This window comes from Phoca vitulina, unplaced genomic scaffold (genome assembly GCF_004348235.1).
Source record: "Phoca vitulina isolate PV1807 unplaced genomic scaffold, GSC_HSeal_1.0 scaffold38, whole genome shotgun sequence".
NCBI lineage: Eukaryota > Metazoa > Chordata > Mammalia > Carnivora > Phocidae > Phoca > Phoca vitulina.
The window spans coordinates 6620258-6646411 of record NW_022589741.1 but is presented as its reverse complement, the minus strand read 5'-3'; the positions used below and the strand labels follow the sequence as shown (position 1 = coordinate 6646411).

The 26154-nt window shown below is 40.3% G+C and overlaps 1 long non-coding RNA gene across 1 annotated transcript in view; it reads right to left on the bottom strand.

Annotated features, from left to right (window-relative positions):
- Nucleotides 1-26154, bottom strand: part of LOC116646906 — a 618727-nt gene that overhangs the window by 185219 nt on the left and 407354 nt on the right. The window contains exon 5 of the long non-coding RNA XR_004302238.1: nt 20222-20315. This is a non-coding gene — a long non-coding RNA (uncharacterized LOC116646906). The remainder of the gene's footprint in view (nt 1-20221; nt 20316-26154) is intronic.

The window sequence follows — 26154 nt, the reverse complement described above, 5'->3', positions numbered from 1 at the left end:
AATCATATTCCTGCTTTTCTTTATGGTTTACCACCCATGTATGCAGCCCTAAATAATATGACAGCTTTGCCTATTTTTAAACCTTACTTAAATAGAAGCATATTGTATATTCTTTCTTGTCTTGCTTCTTTCACTTATCATTGTGTTAGTGAGAACTCTCTATAATGTTGACCACAGCTGTGATTTGGTAATGTTCATTACCATAGGTATAATGTTTTGTGGATATACAAAATGTATTCATACATTTTACATTTTTTGGGTATTTGGATTTTTCCAACCTTAATTATTACCATTCTGCAATATGTATATTCCTGTCCATGAGTCCTGGGCACAGGTACATACGTTTCTCTAGGGTGTGTACCCAGGAGAGGATTAACCATGTCAGAGGATCTGTATGTGATATAAACCCCCAGAAGCACTGAAGAAAACTGCCCATGCTCCACAACCTCATCTACACCTGAATGTCCAAAGCCATTAAAATGCTCATATGGCTGTTAGCTTTGAATATTATATAACCGAATATAAACATCCATGAATAAGACAGATGGTATAAAGGACTCTGTTTTAGTTTGGGATGCTGTAACAAAATACTACAGGTGGGTGGCTTATAAACAACAGAAATTTATTTCTCACAGTTGTGGAGAATGAAAAGCCCAAGATGAAAGTACCGGCAAATTCAGCGCCTGGTGAGAGCTGCTTCTTGGTTCACAGCCCTCTTCTTACTATGTCCTCACATAGCAGAAGGATCAGAGTCTCTTCTCTAAGGGCATTAATCCCATTCCTGAGGGCTCCACCCTCATGACCTAATCACTTCCCAAAGGTCCCAGTTCCTAAGAGTATCACATCGGGGTTTAGGATTTCAAGATACAAACTTTGAGGGTACACAAACATTTAGTCCCTAACAGCCTTTGAACTGAATGAACACGACCAAAGGTATCTGGATGAGCTCCTCCTCACCCCTAGGTGAAGTGAGACTAGTGCCTTACACATTTCTCTATCTTTCCCTTGATACTAAGAAACTTGCGGGAGAAGGTGAGGATGGGATACCAAGGCAGAGTCTGGAGGGTGTCAGGGTCCAAGGAAGAGAATATTTCAAATGTCCACTCACCAAATCCAAGAGGTTAGCTAAAAATTAGGTACTAAGTACTTAAATAAAATTGTGATCAAATTCAACTCATAAAAACAAAAACAGAAACCAAGTTATAAGCTCATAGATTGGGCCCAAATGGAACTCATCCAACTCCTTTCCTGCCCACATCTGCTCCTTCAACAGTGTTCCCCATCTCAGTAAATGACTTCACCATCCACCCTGTAGCCTAAACCATAGGAAGAATCTTTTTATGGCATTCTCCCCCTCCTTCACCACCCACACCCAATAGGTTTTTCTCAGATATGCCCACTTCTCTCTACCCCCATCTCCAATATCTTCCTACCTTAGTCCAGGGCATTCTCACTGCTTGCCTGGATACTCCTAAATGTTCTCCTTGCAACCACTGTATTTCAAGCTCCAAAGTCAGGGATCTGATCTGTTTTCATCTCTTCATCAACCTAGCACAGTGCCTGACCCATGGTATATTTGGTAAATGAATGAATGAATTTCTGTTTCCCTCCAGAGTATTCCCTCCAAAGTGATCTTCTCAAATGCTGATCTGATTGCATTGTGGTGAACTTTTAAACTTTTTCAGGGGCTCCTCATACCTTTTAAGATAAAATTCCAAGTTATTTAATAGAGCTTATGAAACCCTGAGTAATCTTCTCTTGTCTTGGTTCTCAAGCTTTATCTTTTACAAGTCCTCCTCTTGAAACCCATTCTGAACTTCAAAACTTCAGTCAGAGCCTAGAACACTTTTTGCTGTCTGTTGTCTCTGGGACTTTGGCCATGCTATTTCCTTTCCCTGAAAAACTTCCCCAGTGGCTATTTCCATCATAGCAGTCTTAAGGATTGTTTGCCAGTATTCTAGCACTTTCTCTGTCCAAGCACAGCAGGGTTAGATTTCCATGCCCCCTTATGATTAGGTGTGGCCATGTCAACCTATTTGGCTAATGCAATGTGCACAGAAGTATCTCGAACCGCTCCTGGGCTAATGGCTGAGGAGCGAGTGTACAAGTCACTGTATGTCCTTTGCTTCTCAGAGAACATGGAAGCAGACTTGGAGTCTCCCTTCAATTGGGTTTTTGAGTTTGATCCACAATAAATAAGTACAATGAGAGGGAAAGAAATTGTTGATATTTTCAAGCCACTAAGATTCTGGGTTGTTTGTTACTGTAGCAGAACCTGACATATTCTGACCAATCACTCCATATTCCCTAACTATCCCTCCCCAATGCATATGCACACAATTGTGTCTTCCAGATTTCAGCTTCAATAGTCCTCATTGACTCATCAAATTGGAGTTAAGTGCCCACCTGTGTGCTTCTAGAACCAATATCTTTTACTTCCCAGATAATGGAAAAAGTAACCCTGCACTATACTTCCTTATCTGATGCTGATTTCAGAGTTCCCAAAACTTTAATGTGTATTTGAATCACCCAGGAATCGCAGTAAAATGAAGATTCTGATTCAGTAAGTCTAAAATGCATGTAAGATTCTGCATTTCTAACAGGGTCACGGATGATATTGATACTTTAGCCCTAGGACCATAGTAGCAAGGATCTGTCTCCTCCCTTGAGCTTAAAGCTCTCTGAAGACAGGGAGCATATTTATTTTTTGGTTTTGTTACCTCCTGTACCTGTGAGATATAGACACTAGTCAGGGGAATCAATGAATGAAATCCGCTAGGCAGGCAAGGGAGAACAAGCTGGAACAATTCCTGAATCTGAGGGAAAGGAGCTACAGTGCTTTTCCTCTGTTCTGAAGGGGGCAAGTAATAGACTGTGCCAGGAGCAAGTACACAAAGTAGATACAATAAAATAGGGATGAGTGATTTGATACAGGGAGTAATCGATAAAGTGATGGTTATGGGATTGTAGACTTAAAGGATGGAGACAGGAAGAAATAATCGTTTCACTTCCTAACATGAAAGAAATAGGAATTCTAGATCTTTACATAGTAAAAAGGAATCACTGTGGCTGTTATTTGAAAGACTACAGATGAGGTATTTTGAGTGCTCTAGATGTCACTTTCTAGAAAATGTTGTGGCATTTACTATGATAATTTCATTTGTTAGCACCAAACACCCTCCCCTCTTCATCCAAATGCCAATTTACAAAGATTCAAAATATTACACAGAAAAGAACTGACCAAATTGGGTATTTGTGTGTCTATGTGTGTGGAATGGGCAGGCTAGAGATGCCTCAGGAAGAGCTGGTGATGAGGGCAGAGCAGTCACGAGTCCTTAACACTGACAGGCATGAAAGACTTGGGGAGCTAACCACATTGGGATCCAGATCTGCTGACTCTTTAAGAAGAAATGGAGGGTGATTTTTTTTTTTAAATGGCCTGATTGAGAAACCAGGGTTTTTTGCTATTTATGCCAGACAATAAACATTGACCTTGGACATTGGACAAATCATTTCTGATTCAGACTAGTTTCCTCAACCTTAAATTGGAGTTTCCAGACTTACATGAGTCCTTCAAGTCCTTGATCTGTTGGGTGAGACATGTTTCCATGGCTGCCCATTACTCCTTCTCTCGTTCTCCTCCAGAAAAGCGCAGGACCCGAATGTCTTTGTCTATGAGTGTGTCTGGCCATCACGAGTTCTCTCTGATAGACACAAGAGATGACTTTCCTTCTCAGTACCACCCATTCTGCTTCTGAATGTGTCCATGTGCATATACTTGGTTTGCAAGTAGCAAATAATCATTGACTCTTCAATTTGCTTTTAAAAATAAAGCCTCTACTCTACAAAGGACACCCATAGAGTCTCTCACCTTGATTTTCTTGGCAGCACACTCAAGTGCATGTAGCCAGTTCCTGAACTGGCCCAAGGCTGTGTCACGGCTGGTGTCATGCTGGGGTGGCCTTTTGGAGGCTTATGTAATGTGTGGGATAGAAGAGCTTCTGAAAAAAATCCATCAGGCAAAGCAGAAGGGATTTCAACCATGATCATCCCTTTGGCCAGTCTCTCTCTCTCTCCCCGCTCCCTGACTCTACTTCTCCCCTCCCCCACCTCTCTCATCCTCTCTCTTATCTTCCATCACTACCTTCTGTTTCTGATGAGTATCAAAAATGATACAGGAGTGTTTACTTCGTTGACACGTGGGAAAGGGATCCAGTATCATCATTATCTGCTCCTCCTCCTCCTTTTTGGTTTGAATACTATAAAATGAAAAAAGCATGCTTCAAACCATGACAATTTTTTTTCAAAGGATCTTTTTAGCTTCCGCATGGTTTGGGAGGAAAGAGAGGCTGTTTTCTCTCTTCCTCGGGGTCATGGGCCCTTTAAAGACGTGGGGATGGGGCTAGCAATTAGAGAAACAACCCCAGTGTTCTTCCCAGAGACCCCACACCTTCCCTAGCCTCTGTTCCAGGAGCCTCACTGACCCTGCTTTCTTTTCCCTTTCATGGCTCTCTCTTTACCTGTATTTCACTCCTGGAAGCCTTCGTTTTTCCCACCTACAAGACTTTTTGCTAAAGATGAAAATTACTGAGAACTCTTTAGAATTAGTTGGTGTGAAAACAATATACATTGATCAGAAACAGCTCAGGAAATGGTTCAAATTGCAGAGTTGAAACACTATTCAGGCATGATGATTGGGGGCATTTAGGGGAATTGGGAATGCTTTTCAACATATCATTAAAAGGCAGAAAAGGTGGTTAAATTGTTTCCTTCATTTTACTCAATCTGCTAGTGCAGAGCCAATAAACAGTACACAGTCATGAACCTAGATCTGATAGAGTTGGCACCATTTTAGGGTTGTTTCCTCATGGAGCTATTATTCTGTGACTCGTCCCTTTTCAACGAAAACTCAAAGGTGGCCAGTATATATTAAAACATATCCAACATGGGAAACTAAATCACATATTTGCCTCGAGTTTGTGAGCAAAAAGAACCTTAGAATCTGAATTTTGACCTCTAATTTTTTCCCCAACATTGCCTTCCTTTGAGCCCTTCAGATATAGTTTCTTAATGACCTAGACAAAACAACGAGGATTAGATGGTATTAAGAAAGCAGGATAATAGGGTAGCAATTTATTATTGTACACAGTCCACTTCTCTCCAGGATGATTTTTAAATCCTATTTAGGAGTTTATCATAATAGCAGAAACCATTTCATCCTAGTGCATGAGAAATTTTCAGAACATAGTTCATTTTTTCCAAAGTAAGAATTAGTGTCTAAAAAAAATATTTAACAGTTGTACCAACGTCAATTGTGCCTATGTGCTGATGAATGTACAAAAAATAGCAAATTAAAACAAAGTAATGTTGCTATTTATGTCACCTCTATCATAAAATGAAACTATTCATAGCTAGCACTTACGGAAAGGTGACTCTATGGCAAGTACCATACTAAGGGTTTTTACATGCATTATCTTATTTAACATTCAACCAGACCTCTGATGCAAAGTTCTGTTAGCATCTCCATTTTACAAATGAAGATTCACAAAGTTTAAGTAGCAAAGTCAATGCCACTCAGCCCTCATGTGGCAGGGCTAATGCTTGACCCCATGCCCCATGTCTGTCCAACTCCAAGCCTATGCCCACTCTCAGCATAAAATTAAGCTCAAGAATTCTATAATAGGAGTGTCTGGGTTTCAATTCCAGCTCCACATTCCCTAGCTCAAGGTCTAGTTGAGAAGATTTTTTAATCTCTCTGTGCCTCCACTGTCTCTGTACAAAGAGATGATCTATACTCATACCTACCTTGTGATATTGTTATAATGATTAACTAAGATAAGGTACATAAATCACAAACTGAGCAGCACTTAGTAAGTGCTCAGCAAATGCTAGTTAATGTCCTTTATTGTCCCTATTTTCCCTGTGCCCACCCCTCCTAGAAAAAACCCTAAGATTTTTTTGGTTTTATGCTTTACTTTTCTTCCTCTGTAGAGCACAGAAATCGTAATTTTTTAAAAAGCCTTAATTGGGGTGGGAAAATTGAATAAAAGCCTAACAACAGCACATGGATTACTAGCAGGCTTCCCCAACAATAATTTGGTGTTCAACCTTCCCTACAGTGAAGACAGCCTCTGGTAAGGCTAACCTGACTCAAACAGACCAATGCCTTATGTCATCTCCATTCTATGCTGCAATGCCCATCAGCATCCCTGGAGCTGGATGGTCCTTAGGTCAAGGGTTTTGACTGGCTGTTGTTGATGCTCTGAGCAGAGGGTAAAGGGAGAGGGACTGGGAGAAGCTGAAGGAAAAGAGAATGGGTAGGGAACTAAGGTTGGCTGAGAAATTATTTCCTTTGATTCTAATAACATCCATCTTCCTCCTTCCCTCCCATCCTTCCTCCATCTTCTCTCTATTCTCTCTCTCTCTCTTCTCTCCCTGATCTCTGTCTCTTTCCTCCCATCTTCCCTTTCTTCCTTTATATTGTTTGAGCTCCTACTTTTATTTAGGCCAATTTTTCTATTGAAAAAACTGGGTCTAAAAAGGTTAATAAGAGGGCACCTGGGTGTCTGACTTTTGATTTCTGCTCAGGTCATGATCTCAGGGTTGTGGGATCGAGCCCCATGTCAGACTCTGCACTGGGCATGGAGCCTGCTTAGGAGTCTCTCTCTCCCTCTCTCTCTGCTTCTCTCTCCCCTCCCCTTCTCTAAAAAATACAATACAATAAAATAATTTTAAAAATGTAAAAATTAAAAAAATAAAAAGGTCAATTGTAAATAATGCTGCTACAAACATAGGAGGGCATATATCTTTTTGAATTACTGTTTTCATATTCTTTGGGTAAATACCCAGTAGTGTGATCATTGGATCATATGGTAATTCTATTTTTAATTTTTTGAGGAACCTCCATACTGCTCTCCACAGTGGCTGCACCAGCTTGCATTCCCACCAGCAGTGCAAGAGGGTTCCCCTTTCTCCACATCCTCACCAATACCTGTTGTTTCCTGTGTTGTTAATTTTAGCCATTCTGACAGGTGTGAGGTTATATCTCATCGAGGCTTTGGTTTGTATTTTCCTGATGATGAATGATGTTGAGCATCTTTTCATGCATCTGTTGGCCATCTGCATGTCTTCTTTGGAGAAATAACTGTTCGTGTCTTCTGCCCATTTTCAATTGGGTTATTTGCTTTTTGGGTATTGAGTTTTATAAGTTCTTTATATATTTTGGATACTAACCCTTTATCAGACATGCCGTTTGCAAGTATCTTCTCCCATTCAGTAGGTTGCCTTTTAATTTTGTTGGTTGTTTCCTTTGCTGTGCAGAAACCTTTTATTTTGATGTAGTCTCAATAGTTTATTTTTGCTTTTATTTCCTTTGCCTCAGGAGACAGATCTATGGAAATGTGGCTACAGCCGATGTCAGAGACATTACTGTCTGTGCTCTCTCCTAGGATTTTTACGGTTTCTGGCCTCACATTTAGGTCTTTAATCCATTTTGAGTTTATTTTTGTGTATGGTGTAAGAAATTGGTCCAGTTTCATTCTTTTGCATGTAACTGACCAGTTTTCCCAACCCTGTTTCTTGAAGAGCCTGCCTTTTTCCCATTGGATATTCTTTCTTGCGTTGTCAATAATTAATTGATAATTGTGGATTTATTTCTGTGTGATCGATAGATAAATGGATAAAGAAAAATGTGGTGTGTATATATACACACACACGATAAATAAAGAAAATGTGCATATGTATATGCACTGGAATATATTCAGCCATAAAAAGGAATGAAATCTTGCCATTTGCAACAACACGGATGGAGCTAGAGAGTATATAAGTCAGTCTGAGAAAGACAAATACCATATGATTTCACTCATATGTGGAATTTAAGAAACAAAACAAATGAGCAAAGGAAAAACAGAAAGAGAGAAATCAAGAATCAGACTCTCAACTACAGAGAACACACTGCTGGTCACCAGAGGGGAGGTGGGGGAGGGGATGGGGAAACAGGTGATGGGGATGAAGGAAGGCATTTGCTGTGATGAGCCCCGGGTGGTGTATGGAAGTGTTGAATCACTATATTGTACACCTGAAACTAATATAACACTGTGTTAACTACACTGGAATTAAAAGAAAACAGAAAAGGAAAAATAAGAAATGAAAACATTTGATCTGTGGACTACTATTCAGTAATAAAAAGGAATGAGCTATCAATACACACAACTTTGCTCTCTCTCAAGAAAATTATGCTGAGTTAATAAAGCCTACCTCAAAATGTTACCTCATATAGGATTCTATCTCTATAACATTCTTGAAATGACAAAATTATGGAGACTGAGAACAGAGGAGTGGTTATAAGGAATTAGGGATCGGGGTGGTTGAGGGAGTTAGGTGTAGCTATAAAACAGTGGCGCAAGGAATCCTTGTGATTGGAAATGTTTTGTGTCTTTACTCTAGTGATGATTACATGAACACACACACACACACACACACACAAGTGAGTGCACATAAAACTGGTGAAATCTGAAAGAAGTTGATCAATATCATAAACAGGTCAATAACTTGCTCCAGGTCACACCATGTGTTTGTGATGGAGATTTGTATCAAGTTGTCTTTGGTTCTCAAGCCCTTGCTCTTTCTGCTATACTCCTCTACCTAAGGAGGACAGTGGGCACATGTGAGAAGGGGAGACGTCTATCTAGGAAAACAGGGTAGGAGCAGAAGTGCCTCCAAAAATAGCCAGAGGGCCACCCAGTATCTTTTGGGTCATAGGTGCAGAGTCTATTCTGGAATTTTGTTTATTTTTGCCTTCCATTTCAAGAAAATACTGTGTTGAGTATCACCTGGGCTACCACCTACCTTTTCTTCTCGTCTGCCAGACAAGAAAAATTTCAGCCATATCTTTCCCAGGGCTTTGACATTTGAATTTTCAGAAAGTGATAAACTATGTTGCCTCTTTGAGGGCTGGGATTCTTCCCTGATTGCTAAACTGCACAGTTTGCTGCTCTTCGCTGGATTTGCAAATTGTAAAGATGGGAGCAATCTCCTTGGGGACTGATTATATTTTTCAAAAATCTGCATTTTTGTATTATTAACTCTCAAGGAAGCAAGAAAAAAAAAAAGACTTCCTTTCATTAACTGAATACTGCTGTGGGCTTGGTAGGTAAAATTAGGCTACTAGGATAATAAAGTCCTTTAGGCATTTCCATTACCCCTTTTGGACAAGCAGGTATGCAAGTCTGAGTTAAAATGTATAAAGCACAGGGTTCTGTCTCATACAGGGGAGGGTTTCTAGATGCCCTATGCTTGTCTTGCCCTCCCTTGAAGTACATTCACCTTGTCATTTTCCCTGAGGACAATGAAAGTACTTGTCAATGCTAGCAAGTCCAACATGCCTCATTGCTGGGTACATATCTCTAGTAATAGTGGCAACTATTTTGCACAGATGGTGTTTATGTGTTTGTTTAAAATGCCAAATATTTTTATAATTTGATAAATAAAACATTAGCAAACAGCTTATGGATACATCTACAAGAAGACTGAGTGAGATAATTAAAGATGATCAACCAATGATGGATGCATAACATAAGATTTCAAGTGTATGTGATTATTTATCAAAGAAATACTTAGAGGCAATGGCAGGAACTATTGGGATGGAATACTACCTTTTCCCTTAGTATTCAAAGACCTTAATAGCCCTCCTGAATGCTGTAGGAGGAAGCACATCTTAGTTATAGCCAAGAAAAGGAACATTTACGAAACAATTTCTCCTGATTGATGATTTGAACCAGTGAGGTGTTTCTGATTTAAAAAAAAAAAAAAAAAAAAAATCCAACCCATTCGTCAGCACAATGTTGGAAGGAACAGAGTTTCTCATTTGATTTCATTGACTTAACACATCCTGGGAATAACAAGTACCCTGCTATTCCCCAAACCTAGAGAAGGGAGATGCATGCAGAATAGCTGCTTAATAGAAGAACTGTCATTTGTTAAAAGAAATGTCTGCTCCCATTTCCTGGGACTCTTTAGGAGTGGGAATAAATCAAGCATAGCTCCATTTGCTTCTGTAGTACAGCGAAAGTGCCATCGACAACCAAGGTGGAGGTAAATATTTTCCTGCTTTTCAGCAGGAACACGTTCCCGTGGAGCTCCCTGTTTACAAATACACTGTTTCTGGGTTCGGTTTCTTAGGGACACCTTTGCCTTTCCCCCTTAATCAGAGAGGAAGAGGCCAATAAGTGATTCCAGCGAGTCTGAGCACGGCTGCACTGACCTGCTGGAGAAGCTGCTGATCGCTTGACTTACAGATACTAAGTGGTCATGAATATTCATCTCATTCTGGTTTTTTCCAGCATTTGAATAAGTGCTCCATCTTATGAGAGCTATTTATGGTATCTTGTAGGATTGCAGAGTAATCTATAAAAGAAGAAAAGTTTAGTCGGATGTGAAAGAGATACAGGTAGATTGGAGTGTTGAGGGCGGGTATTTCAAAAGGTTAACATGTCTCAATCCTGGAAGCAATTTAGAATCTCCAGGGGAGATATTAAAACATACATTGTATGAATTAAATCAGCATCTTTGGAGGTGGGTAAAGACATCATATTTTTTTTTTTGAAATTCCCTAGATGAGTTTAATGTGCAACCAGGATGAGAGCCACCATTCGAGCTCCTAAATACAATTTTACAATCTGTAAAGAGAATGGATTTTTTTAAGGGGGGGGGCAGAGGGAGAGGGAGAGAGAGAGAGAGAGAGAGAGAGAGAGAGAATCTTAAGCAGGCTCCACGCCCAGTGCAGAGCCTGACGTGGGGATCGATCTCACCACCCTGAGATCATGACCTGAGCCAAAATCAAGAGTCAGGAGTTTAACTGACTGAGCCACCCAGGTGCCCCTAAAACTGCCAATATTTGAGAGGATATAAAGAGCATAGTGATTGCCTTGCCAACACCCATGACACCCATCTGCTGCTGTGAGCAACAGTATGGCAAAGGGGCAAAGGTGGGCTTGCCCCTCGCTCCGTTGCTTCCATTCCCAGGGTGCCCCTCGGTGGCTGCACCCATCAGGGTAACAGGAAGCCTCTAGCCCCAATGTCTGGTAACCCTAGCCTTTCCTGGCCAATCAGAATGGCGTTGATCCACAGTGGTGGGACTGAAGTGTCCTTCTCCTCTAGGTATGAAAGAAGAAGCCCTTTGCCAGCAGTCATCTTACAACTGCAAGGAAATCAGACTGAGGATGAAACTAACAGAGGGAGGAAACAATGAAGCTACTGTCCAGTTACTAAAGTCACTAAATCTCCTTTCGGTGTAAGTCACTTTGAATTAGTTGTTGTTATTATTATTTGTAACTGAAAGCATACTAACTACTTCATCTGAAAAGGCTGCAGTAGGTACTAGCAAGCTGCAGACTGGAAGCAACCTTACCAGGGGGCAAGTAGACAGAATGTATCAAAAACTTTGAAAAGAATCACACCTTTCACTTTATAATCCTACTTCTAGCAGTTTATTCCAAGGAGCTAATTGCAGATGGTTAAAGAGTTGTTAGAGAGCGTTCATATTTTTAATAGCTAGAAATTAGAAATAGCTGAAATGATAAATTTAGTAAGCTTACATAAGTGAGACTGGGCACATTTATATGGAACAGTCATTAAAGTCACATTTTTAACAATATTAACCATCAAGAAGATGTGAAGTAGAAGAAAATGTGTATATCTGAACAGAACTATAACCCAATATAAATATTCTGGCTAGTGGGATTACAGGCAATTTTTATTTCCCTCTATGGACCTCTCTGTGTTTTCTAAATTCTCTATAATGAGCAAGTATTAGTTTTATAACCAAAGAAGAAATGATTTGGAACACAAATGATGGCCAAGTCTTCTCCCCACGCTGTGTCTTTCTCGTCTTTCCCGGAGCATATCCCTTCCCTAAGAACCACTGTGTAGCCGTGGGAGGCAATAGTCAGATTTCACAGAATTCCCCTTTCCAGGGTTTCCAGCCTCCTCATCTGAGCTCTACTGTCAGCCGCCCTGGAGCTAGCAATCATAGGGCCTCATTCCCTGTCTGCGTCCTTTCTGGGGCCTTCTAAGCAGGGCTCTGGTGAAAGGAGCAGAGATGGAGCAGGGTCTGGGAAGCTCTCCTGTCCTGGGAAGCTGCATCTCTGTATCATCAAAATTTTTAAAAAGATTTAAAAGTCATCTATTTTAATTGATTGACTAGCACCAAGGACAGCTTGACCTATTTTCACCAACCTCAATGCAATTTAAAAGCCACGTATTAAGAATTACTTGAAATCTCTGTTTTGCCAGAGTGAAGGGCCCAGTGCCCCTCTGTTTCTACCTTAAAGGAATCAATTACCCTTCCCTGGCTCTCTTAGCTCTAAAAAATAAGACAGAAGTATTTGAAAGCCACGACCGGGGTCCACGGTGCTGACACCTTCGGGGCTCTCACCTCAGAGATGGACCCGTATCCTGCACGCAACTGCATTGCATTTAAGCCCAGAGTGAAAAGGAAAACAGAACAGAGGAAGGCTCAAATCCAGCAAATGAGGAAAAACATCCCTTATCCTTCTGAGCTGCAAATGCTTCCCCAGTCAGCGGGCCTGACATCTGTGGTGGAGGACCTGAGCGGTGCCTTCCATTTGGGGTTGGGTGAAGGACTCCCCCCAAAACTGAATTCTCTCGTGGTTCCCAAATCCTCTCAGTCAGTGCAGAAACTACTATTGACTAAAGCTAGGAAAGGAGAGGAAGGTGAAAAGCTCCACCATAGAGATTGCTGACAGGGATCAAACATTGTAGCAAATGCAGAAAGGAGATTAACACACTGAAAAATAGCCAAGCAATCAAGATAATCTGCATCCACTGTGGTTCACACACCAGATCAGTGTTTCTCCAACTTTAACGTGCACAGAGGCCACCTGGGATACTTCTTTAAATGCCAGTTCTTATTCAGTATGTCTGAGGTGAGATTCTGCGTTTGTAATGACTAGCAGAGTTCTGCATCTAGGAGATGGATGGGGCCTGGATCTGAGCTGTGGGGCTGCAGTTTCTCCATGCAGCCAGCAGCGCAAGTGTTCACGGGGACCTGGACCTTCCGGGTGGCTTTGTGAGTGCTGTGATGGGGGCCCAGGATAATGAAACCGCACAGGAAACAGCAGGGCATAGCACAACGTGTTGCAAGTGCTTAAAGGCATCATTTTTGGGGTCAGAATCCCTATATCTTTTAATACACTCAAACCTTAGGTTACTGAACAGCTCTGAGTCTTAGTTCTTTATCTGTGAAATGGGATAATGACTTGAGGGTTTTGTGTGAGATAAAACGCGACACACTTGATATGGTAAATATAGAACCGGTGGCAAAAATGTAGCACTTGTTCATAAGATTATTATCTTCACGATTATTGCCACGTTTGGGTATACACCTGAGTTATATATAAGTTAATAGAGCTATATAAAAAAGAAGCTTCCATGGTTAAAAGGTGATGTCACTAGAAATGTGTTCCCCATGATTTCCTTGATCCATGATGTCCACACACACCTTTCAGATCTGAAATGCCTCTTGGTCTTGGAACACTTTGTTGTCTTGGAAGTTGTAACCAATCATACCTTTCATTGGAAGAGCGTGATAGCCTATCTCCAATCTGTGCATAAGAAAGGGGAACTACCTGACCTGGAAAGAGTAGCCAGTAGAATTTCTAAACGTTCCCACAAGGTGTTGACCTTACTCTAAGAAGGTGACCATTCTTGTAATGAGAGTTGAGTGAAGGGCATGCGGAAGGGAGAAGATTGAGGGGTTATCACTCGATGAAAGCCTACCCAACCTGGGTGCCTTACATACTTGCATCCCTTACCTCATTTAATCCTTATGGCAATTCTATGGGGTAAGTAGAAATGAAATGATTAAAAACGCTGCAGCAGAGATGCCAACCAAGTTTCTAAGTTCTCACTACTAAAAGTAACGGAGGTGGGATTCAATCCAAATCTCTCTGATTTACCATTTACATCAAGACCCTTCTGACCTCAAACGACTCCTGCCTCGCATCTGGCAATCTCGTCATTTGAGTCATTGCTTGAAGGCCTTTGGAAAACAAGTATTCTTTGTCAACTGCAGAGGGTTCCATGTTTGCTAGGTGGTGTCAGATCATAGCTGAATAAATGAGAGGTCATAGCTGGGAAGGTACAAATGGCAATGGAGATCATAAAAACGAGTCTACAGAAAGGGATGCTGCTGACAGAGAAGACGGGGATCAGAGGAGGAAGTGTGAGGGCAGCACCTGCCCCCAACGTGGTGATGACACTCAGATGGAAACCAGGGAGGAAGCCAAGAGCACCTGCTGACCTCAGTTTTTCCCAGATTCTTCCTAACCAAGTCACGCCAATATGTTGGGGCCCAGCCCTCAGAGCTTCCCCCTGGAGTTCTGGGACTTGCTCAGAATTCCAGGGATCCCAAAGGCCAGACTATACTGTCAGTTTCAGAGTGAATTAAGTAGGCCTTGAACTCCAAGAAATGTAATCAGATTGCAAAAGACTTCAGGACTGGCTCCAACACCTTTGGTCTGAGGTGGCTTCATCGGGCCCATGTGCAAGTGACCAGAGAAAGCTGGTGTCCAGAGAGACAAAAATGAAGCAGATATACCGAGAGAAGCAACGACAAGTGACCATGTGAATCCAAGGACTGATGTGGAGAAAAGCTGATAAGCCAACAGGCTGCCTGGGCTTCTACCTGCTGTCCAGTCTCTGGTTCCAGCCACGCATGAGGCCGCTTACACTCCCTCCTCCAAAAGAGACCCTGTTTCTTAGCAATTGGTGCCTCATTTACATTAAAGTAACTTTGAACGGATTTCTCTTACTTGTGACCAAGCAATTCCTGACCAAGGTGACTACAATCTCATTCGGCCAACTTCGGCCCATGAAAGTTATTTCTGCTTCCCTGTTCTCCTCTTCACACAGAGAGAGCAGCTCCTCAGCCCAAACCACACAGGTGACTCCCGGTCAGCTACCGCTCACCAGCAGACGGTTCTCAGCAAATGGGTTTTTCATTAGAATGTTCCATTGCTCTAAAGGGTAGTCACACTTAGCTGGTCAATTTTAATCAAATCCTTTGCCCACAAAGTCAGAAAGGTATAGGCTTAAATTTGTCCCATGAAAATTGCTCTCAGCTGATAAAAGGTATTTTATTTAAATTGTTAACAGGGTATATTTAGTGCAAATCTATTTCATTTACAAGAAGCTAAGAAGAACTCTGACAATCAAATCCCTCTGTAGTAACTTCAACCCATTAAATCAGAACAATTTACCTTTCATCCACTGTGATCGTGAATACAGTAATGAGGTGGGAAACAATAAAGACACTGAATCATTTAATTTAAAAGAAAAAGTGAGCCACAATTCTAATTAAATCTTCTCATGTTCCTAATACAGTAATTTACCTTCTATCTTTTCTTTCATAGATTTTAAATGAAATTTCTGTGCAAAATAAGCCAATGAATTAGATTTCCATGCAAGATCTCAATACACTGAGGATGTTTCTAATGATCATGTCCTTCATATTAATCCTGAGGAACATCTATTGTTTAGCTCACACATTGGAAATTCCAAGTTTTCAAGGGGCCAGCAGTACATAATCAAGTACAGTGACCCTTGCTCAACACATTAATAGCTGCATAAGTATATTTTCATTAAGAACGGCCCATGTTTTTCATTTTCAGTGTAGTTTTGATGACCAACACACAGCACCCCCAAAATCACATTTCCAAAGCCTATATAATCCCACATCCACTGTTAGGTCCAGCATGGGAGAGACCTGGGAATTTGGTTGGAGTCCAAGGTACTCTAAGATTCATTGTTTCCTCCCAGGGTTCTAGAACTTCTGAGAGTCAGGGATTCTTCGAAGTGGCCCAGGAGATATAACTGGGTTTTGCAATTCTATGTCACTCAAAAGCAAAGACTCTCAGAAGGACCAGAAGAAAGGACTAAAAATTCTTGGACAACCCTGGTATGTTCAAAATATCTTATACTGCAATCAGAAATTTAAGAATACTTATAAAAATGATAACTCAGATTTGTATTGGTATTTTGGAGTTTATAAATCATTTTTACATATATTATCTCAGTTGTTCTCAAGAACTATGCCCATTAACACTCATCATCATGTTCATTTTAAAGATGAGCAAACTAGGACTCAGGGAGTCCTACCAAAGTGATTTGCCCCCAGTCCCGGAGCTAGTAAGAAGCAGAGTCAGCACCCAAATCTAGGTATTCTAACTCCTAGATGTATGTTTTCTGCCACTGTATTTAACATCCATTTATTTAAATCTATTGTTCCTTAAGTTATTATAATTCAACTTTTTCAAAGATAGAGCAACATGACTGGTCACTAAATTCTAAACATTAAAATTCATAACCAACTTGTTAAAAAATGTTCATACAGTGTGTGGCATAATGGAAATTAGTTGGAACAATGCAACTCTGAGTAACTAACTGCAGGGGCTTCTCATGCCCTCTTCCCCTCCCCCACCCTACCCAGACATAAAAGGACAGCACAGTACCCCTTCTTTGAGCCACTGGGTCAAAACACATGTAAGGTTCTCTTGGGTTCTGTTATTTTTTTTTTCCTCACATTTTCTTTCTGGTCCCTCAAAAATGTAAATGAAAGAGGCCCTTACCATGTAAATAAAATATCAGGCTCCAGTTGCCCACTGGGTATGTATGGAGAAAACACGGTCCCTACATTCGGCAATGTCTGTCTGGAATAGCTCTTTTTGAGCAACTTGATTAACCTTGCTTAACCCCACTTTTATTTACCTGTAAAAAGGGAATGACCATCCCCACCCCACATGGTTGTGCTGAGATTTAAGAAGGGACTGTACGTGAAGGTGCCTAGCCTAGAAATGGTCAGCGCTCTTTCTCCCTCTCCTCTCTAGAAATGACATAAGCCCTAAGGAAGCACAGGAATCATCCTATCCTTCTTAGATGTCTGCATGACGCTTGGCATACAGAAGGTGCTCTAGAAACATAAGGAATGAAACAGAGCTTTTGGGCATTAATTCCTTATTTGAGCTGCTGACCACAGGGGAAAGCAATCAATAGTGTTGACTTCAGCATTTACCAGCTAAATTAGCAGCTTTTTCTTATAATGTCTGTTCTTCATGGAAAATTGCCATAGAAACTGATACACAGGCCACTTAGGCATTGGCAGAGCATTCTCCCAGGTTGAAATGAGCTCGAGACACAATACTGGCCCCTGCTGGGACCATAAGAACTAGGGTCTAGTTCCAGCCCTGTTTTACTGGCTTTGTGATCTCACCTATGTCTTTCGAGTTCAAGTTACCGACTGATAAAAGGTGCACATTAAATTAAATCCTCTTCAAAGTTGCTTTTACCCCTATATTTTGTGATTCTTCCAAGAATAATCCTTAAATGTGTAGACTTATATGATCAAAATTTCATAGTTTGGTCACCAAATTATTGTTTTAAAGTTGGCATTAAGCTGACAATGTTCTTCTAAGAGTGAAATCAACCAGGGATATCACGGTTGAATCTTGATTTTGGTTGTTAGCTTTGAGGCTCATGATTTTACAATTTGGTTTACTTTAAGTCAAACTATTCTGATTGCTACTTTGGTTAAATTAAGGGAAAAAATTCTTCTGAAAGGATACAATCTCTTAGAACATTTAGTCTTTTACAGAGGAAGCATAATGATGTAGGTACCCAGAATTTGGTTTGTCCCTACACTGGGCATATAGTTTTATTCTTCCAATAAGGATAATGGGGTTATACAGTTACAATATTTTTATCCCCTTACAACAAAACAAACAAAAAATACTGTATTCCTTAACTTTAGCTCCACTTCTCTGATCACTTTAAAGTAAACTCATTTAAAAGTTGTCTACAATTGCTAATGTCCACAATAGCCAAACTGTGGAAAGAGCCAAGATGTCCATCGACAGATGAATGGATAAAGAAGATGTGGTATATATATATATATATATACAATGGAATATTATGCAGCCATCAAAAGGAATGAGATCTTGCCATTTGCAATGACGTGGATGGAACTGGAGGGTATTATGCTGAGCGAAATAAGTCAAACAGAGAAAGACATGTATCATATGACCTCACTGATATAAGGAATTCTTAATCTCAGGAAACAAACTGAGGGTTGCTGGAGTGGGGGGTGGGGTGGGAGGGATGGGGTGACTGGGTGATAGACAGTGGGGAGGGTATGTGCTCTGGTAAGCGCTGTGAATTGTGCAAGACTGTTGAATCTCAGATCTGTACCTCTGAAAGAAATAATGCAATATATGTTAAGAAAAAAAAAAAAAGAAGAAGAAGACAGCAGGAGGGGAAGAATGAAGGGGGGAAATCGGAGGGGGAGACGAACCATGAGAGACGATGGACTCTGAAAAACAAACTGAGGGTTCTAGAGGGGAGGGGGGTGGGAGGATGGATTAGCCTGGTGATGGGTATTAAAGAGGGCACGTTCTGCATGGAGCACTGGGTGTTGTGCACAAACAATGAATCAAGGAACACTACATCTAAAACTAATGATGTAATGTATGGTGATTAACATAACAATAAAAAATTTTTTAAAAAAGAGTTGTCTACAATTGCTATATCCAATTTCTCTGTCCTCATTCTCTCTTAAATTCAGTCTGGTCAGGCTTTCTTCCCATCACCCCACACTGATAAGTGCTCCTATCAAGTCACCAACGATTACCATGTTCCTAAGTGTAATGACTGATTCTCCCTTCTCATTCATCTTGATCTACTGAAATATTGGGTACAATATTGGATACACTCCTTCTGTTAACTTCTTTCACTTGGCTTCCAGCACACCACACATTACCACCTTTCTTCCTACCTTAATGGTAACTCTTTCTTAGACTTCTTGCTGGTTCTTTCTCATCTTCACAGCCCCTAAATACATCCTGTCTTATGACTTTAGATATCATCTACGTGCCAATGACTCAAAAATTTGTATCTGTAGCACGGATTTTCCCCCTAACTTCTCGTTTCATATATCCAGTTGCTACTCAACATTTCTACTTAAATGTCCAGTAAATATTTCATATACGATATGTCCAAAACTTGACTTACTGCAGAGCTTGCTTCTCCCGTAGTCTTCCCCATCTCAGTTAATGGCAAACAGATCAGATCAAAAGCACTTTTACCTTTCTTTTTGTCTCTTACAATATATCTCATCCATCAGCAAATCCTGTTGACTTTATCTTCAAATTATATTAAGACTCTAACCTATTCTCATTATATATATGACTGCTACCATCATGGACCAAGCCACATCATTTCTTACCTGGATTACTGAGAAACATCTCCTAACTGTTCTCTCTAATCCTGCCTCTGCTCTCTGAGAGAATATATTCATACAGCAGCTTAGGTTATTCCATGGAAACAAAAGACAGATCATGCTTTAAAGTTCCAATGTCTCCCCATGTTACTCAGAGTTAAAGCCAACATACTTCACAATCTGTCCCTTAGTCATCTCGCTAACCTCATATTCTTCCCCTCACTTATTCTGTTCCTGCCACAATGGTCTCTTTGATGTTCTTTAATGGACCAGGCATAGTCCCACCCCAGGGCATTTGCACATACCGTTTATTCAGCCTAGAATTCTCTTCTCCCACACATTTACATAGCTTGGGCCCTCATCTCTTTCACATTTTGGTTTGCCCCCTTCTGAGTGAGACCTTTTCAAATGAGTCTATTTAAAATTGCAACTTGTTTACCCCACCCCACCCAATACTCTCTACCTCCCTTCCCTACTTTATTTTTCTCCATAACACTTTCTTTTCCTAATGTACTATATAATTTACTTATTTATTTGCTTGCTATTGATTTCCTCCCACTAGAATGTAAGCTCCAGGAGGATAATAATTTTTCCTATTTTATTCATTTCTAGAGTCTCAGATCCTGTAATGGTACCTGGCACAGGGTACCACATGTTGAATAAAATATGTTATGTTGAGATTTTGAGTGATGTTGCGATTTTGCCTACTCCTGTACAAGGAGGCATATCTACACACCATTTTTGTGGAAGTCTCAAATGCAGGGCATTCTGTTTTTCTTTATGAGCTTTTTAGAATCCCATGGAGTGGCAGAGGTGAGGAACCTCTTTGGAACAAGCAGGCCACAATGATCGTAACACAATTCCGGGTCATCTCACAGTCAACTTCTCCAAATACCGGGTAATTTATTTCTTTAAATTAGATCATGTCATTACCTTCTACTCCAGTTGTTGAAGGTCAAAATCTCCCTTTCTGTTTTAGCTCCAGGCACTTTGAATAGTGGTCTTGTCATGCCTTGGGACATATTTGCTGCCAATAGCAGAAAAAAAAAAAAAAAGACATAAGTAAGCTTGTCCCACTTACTCATCTTTTTAGGACTTGCTTCAAACCCCACCTCTTCTCTGGAGTTTTTCTTGAACCCACCTCTCCCCTCTTAATAACTTAGGAATCTTTCCCTCATTTTTGCCATCCTAATAGTATTCCTATTATAGCACTTGAAATATATATAATGTCAATGTACATATTTTTTAAGTCTGTCTCTTCCATTAGAATGCAAGTCCCTCAGATCAGACCTTCTTTGTCTTCGTAACCCAAGAAACTAGATAGGGCCTGGTATATAGTAAACTCTCAAAAAATTTGGTCAAATGAATGAATACAGGTGAACAATCAGTGACCAAATGATGGTGGCTTGCCAAGGTCACACCACCAAAAAGTTTAATTGGAGAGATTGTAGTATTATAATCATTATCACTATTACTATCACAGTCTTCATCATCAAAGAACTCTGTACGGTGCTAGGCTAGGGTCCCTCTGCGTAAGGACGTTAACAGTCACACTGAAGAAATAGGCATGCACATAAAAAGGAAACTAACAATAAAAAGGAGCACAGGATAAATGTTCAGGGAGTTGGATAGACAAAACAACAGTCAAGGGTGATCAAGAAGATATGAGCACTGAACTGTGTTTTGAAAGACAGAATGACTGAGATGTTTGTACAGAAGAGGGAGTTCATCCCAGGCAGCTCTGCCCAGAGCAGATCCTGAGAGACACAGACTGTGTATCTCCACTCTTCGGTGAGGCACGTTAAAAAGGAAGTCACTGAAAAATGGGATGTTCTCGTCAGACTCAAATTCTTCACTTTCAAAGAACATGAATTCTTGATTTAGACAAAATAAGTGAGACGTGATGGGAAAATACAGAATCAAAAGAACTAGAGTTCTAGTTCAACGTCTTCCTCATTTGAGATTTTGAGCTTGAGAACCCTCCTCCATTTCTTGAAGAACCACTTCTTTGTGGAATGGAAATTAGATGTGCCTTTGCAGGTCATATAAATGTGTATGGTAAATAAAGCAGATGAGGAGGTGAATGCTTTAAAAATGGTAAGTGCAATATATCTCTAGAGACTTTTTTGAAGATTAGGATTTACCCGTGATTACAGAGTCAGGGTATTTGTTAGCCATGATGAGCTGCCTCCCTTCCTACAGATTCCATGACTTCTTATCCTTAGAGGACTCATGGTCTAACCAAATGGGTACTTCTAGAATGCTGCTGGGATGACAGAACCATGGCTAAGATTCACAGAGTACTCACTGCATGCTAGGTGTATTTCTTAGCTAGCCACTTCCTTTAATCCTTGCAGACTTATTATTGTCCCTGTTTCACAGATAAGAACACTGAGGCTCATGTGGTATAAGCCTGCCATACTGTCCCCAAAGCCATCCTCCTAACCATCATGCTTAACTGCTCTGAAAAGACCTTAAACAAGTAAATGAAAGTCATGATTCCTAATAAAAGCTGTAGTGTCTTTACTCTGATATAAAAAACCTGGCAAAGAAGAAATAACCCTTCTGCTGGTTTAAAATCATACAACAGATACAATAACAAAAACAGAAAGTTATTTTTGGACAGCAGATAGAGTTTTAAAATAGAGGGAAAATCAGAACCTGAAGAGAGGTTGCATGTCATGGAGCCTACTAGTTTGCCATCCAAAATATGAACTTAGCACTACTTTGGGTGAGAAAGTATAATCAGATATTCATGTTCAGCCTATGCCGGGGAGGGGGGAAACAACAACCAAAAAGGACAAAGTGGCAATAGGGAATAATTCCAGAAATTCTGCTTTAGTAAAATAAGTTTCCTAATGTTATCCGTAGGGAATGCAGAGTTGAAGAGTAAAGAATGTTAACAACTCAGAAGAATTTAGCAGGTTGTTCTTTGGTGTCAGGTGTGCTGTTGGGCAGGCAGTTTAAATAATTCAAAGATTCCTCAAAATCATGAACAAATGATATGTCATGGATGCCCTCCACTCTGCCCCCAAATGGAAAATGAATCTCTAAAGATGGTAGAGACTAATCTCTTTCCTTAGGGCAAGGCACTCTTTATACTAGTCAATTATGCTTGTTTCTTCCATGAGAGACCATAAGCAGGTCTTTGAAGGAAGATAGGACTCCACTCACTTGTGTTTGTAATCTCAGTATCTAGCACCTAGACTGATACAGCCAAGTTTCAGTGGAAGTTTGATAAATACAAGACAGGCAGACACAGAGAAAAAGGCAGAGAAAGAAATTTATTTTTTTTTTAAGATTTTATTTATTTATTTGAGATAGAGAGAGAGAGCAAGAGCCAGGGGACAGAGGGAGAGGGAGAAGCAGGCTCCCCACTGAGCAGGGAGCCCAACGTGGGGTTCTATCCCAGGACCCTGGGATCATGACCTGTCAAAGGCAGATACTTAACTGACTGAGCCACCCAGGCGCCCCAAGAAATTTATTTTTGACAATGAAGACCACCTCCATCTTCTAGCTGATAATGTCTCATCAAAACTGAATATCAAACAACTCACTCTCATTTGGTCTCTAAATTTAGGGGGAGTTCTTTTAGACTTAACTCCATTATTTTCTAATTGACTGTAAGAATTGGAGGTTTATCGCAGCTCATAGGCTTCTAGCAAATAAATTAAAGCTATAACATAATAAAGTTTGAGTCTGCAGAGTTGTTTTCAAAACATTTCTGGAATCTCTTAGATGAGAAAAGAGGTTTTATTTTTGTTTCTAAACACAGCAAACCCTTTTATCAGTCAAGGTCTCACCAGAGGGTAGGCAGACTGGTATTATGTATATATTAAGAGATTTATTGCTTGCAACATACAGTTGACCTTTGAACAACCCAGGGGTTAGGGACACTGACCCTTTGTGCCTTTGAAAATTCACATATAACTTTGAATTCCCCCCAAAACTTAACTACTAATAGTCTACTGTTCACCAGAAGCCTTACTGATAACACCAACAGTTGATTAACATATATTTTGTATATGTATTGTTATAATATTTATATAATAAAATAAGCTAAAAAGAAAATATTATTAAGAAAATTGTAAGGAAGAAAAATACATTTGCAGTACTGCACTGTATTTATAAAACAAAAACAAAAAAAACAAAAACACGGCATATAAAGGGACCTATCCATTTCAAGCCAGTGTTGTTCAAGGGTCAACTGTATATATTAAGATATAGATTAAGATATTTATTACATGGAAGTAGGTTATGCAATTGTAGGGCTTGCCAGGCAAATCCAAAATCTATGGGGGAGACCACCAAAAAGAATAGTCTGGAAATCTCAGGCATAAACATGAATGTGTATGAACTGAAACTGCAATCAACAGGTGGAATTTCTGCTTTGTTTAAAAAAATGTTTTCATTTGAGTATAGTTAACGCACAAAGTTACATTCGTTTCCAGTGAACAACAAAGTGATTTCACTTCTCTGTATTATGCTGCGCTCACCACCTGAGGCCGTTCAACACTGTTACCTACAGGCTCGCTGCCTATTATTCCGACGCCTGCCTTTTATTCCTGCGACCTATTCATTCTGTAACTGGAAGCCCGTATCTCCCAGTCCCCTTCACCCATTTTGCCCACACCCCACCCATAGACTTTCTTCTTTTTCAGGGAAGCCTCAGTTCTGCCCTTGAGGTCTTTCAACTGCTTCAATCAGGTCCACCCAGATTATTTAGGATAATCTCCTTACTTAGAGTTTCCTGGTTATGATGTTAATCATTTCTACAAAATGCCTTCAGAGCAACACCTGGATTATTAGTGTTTAAATGAGTAAGTGGGGACTGTAGCCTTGCCGAGTTGCCACATAAAACTGCCCATTAAAATCCCTTTTCCAAAGTCAGATGATCCTGCCTGGAGTTTTGAAGTTATCCTATCAGCTGAACTCTCTAGCAAAACACCCCCTTACACTGAGAGATGCCTCTGACTTGACCCTCCCCGTATCACGGTCATAGACGGCTCCAGCTTAGCAAATGCGCAATCTCCCTCGCATTTTCTCTCAAGCTGAGTTCTACAGATAGTTTAAGTGCCAACATTATATCTTAGAGTATTCTAGTTCCTCCACTGAGTTTAAACTGGCAAGTACCTCCAGAGGCCAACTTTACAGGTTGTTTTTTTATTTTTAATTAAGTCTTTAAATGTTAGGGTCATTGTAGCTTTACATGCGATTGTAAGGAGTAATACTGAGACATCTTCATACTCTTGACCTATTTTCCCCCAATGGGAACATCTGCAAAACGATAGCACACTATCACAACCAGGATACTGACATTGATAAAATCAAGATACGGAGCATTTCCATCCTCACAAGGATCCTATTTGTTTCTTTTAGAGTCATACCTCCCTCCCTCCCATACCTCCCTTCTGCATTCTTCACCCTTGCCAATCACTAACCTATTTCCCATTCCTATAATTCTGTCACTGCAATGTCACAGAAATTGAATTATACAGTAGGTAAGCTTTGAGGATTGGCTGTTTTTCACTACGCATAATTTCCTGGCATTTCATCCAGGTGGTTGATTATATCGAGAGTGTATGCCATTTTATTGCTAGTAGTGTTCCATGGTATGAATGCACCACAGTGAATGGACTAACCATTCACCCATGGAAGAATATCTGGGTTGTTTCTAGTTTTGACTATGAGAATAAACCCATTATCAGGACTCATGTACAGTTTTTGTTTTGTTTTTTAATGAACCTAAGGTTTCATTTCTGTGGGATGAATGACCAAGAGTACAACTGCTGGATTGTGTGGTAGTTGCATATATAGGTTCTTTTTCTTTCTTTTATTTATTTTAGAGATGTAATTCATGTACAATAAAAGTCACCCTTTTGAACTGTACATTTTTTTAGTATATTACACAAGATGTTACAATCATCACCACTATAAAATTTATCACTAAATCCGAGAACATTTTCATCCCTTCTTTTTTTTATTTTATTATGTTATGTTAATCACCATACATTACCTCATTAGTTTTAGATGTAGTGTTCCATGATTCATTGTTTGCTTATAACACCCAGTGCTCCATTCAATACGTGCCCTCTTTAATACCCATCACTGGGCTAACCCATCCTCCCACACTCCTCCCCTCTAGAACCCTCAGTTTGTTTCTCAAAGTCCATAGTCTCTCGTGGTTCCTCTCCCCCTCCGATTTCCCCCCCTTCATTTTTCCCTTCCTACTATCTTCTTCTTTTTTTAACATATAATGTATGATTTGTTTCAGAGGTACAGGTCTGTGATTCAACAGTCTTACACAATTCACAGCGTTCACCATAGCACATACCCTCCCTAGTGTCTATCACCCAACCACCCCATCCCTCCCACCCCCCACCACTCCAGCAACCCTCAGTTTGTTTCCTGAGATTAAGAATTCCTCATATCAGTGACATCATATGATACATATCTTTCTCTGATTGACTTATTTCGCTTAGCATAATACCCTCCAGTTCCATTCACATCGTTGCAAATGGCAAGAGTTCATTCCTTTTGATGGCTGCATAATATTCCATTGTATATATATACCACATCTTCTTTATCCATTCATCTGTCAATGGACATCTTGGCTCTTTCCATAGTTTGGCTATTGTGGACATTGCTGCTATAAACATCGGGGTGCACGTACCCCTTCAGATCCCTACATTTCTATCTTTGGGGTAAATACCCAGTAGTGCAATTGCTGGGTCGTAGGGTGACTCTATTTTCAACTTGCTGAGGAACCTCCATACTGTTTTCCAGAGTGCCTGCACCAGACTTTATGTGGAAAACCCAAAAGACTCCACCCCAAAACTGCTAGAACTCATACAGGAATTCAGTAA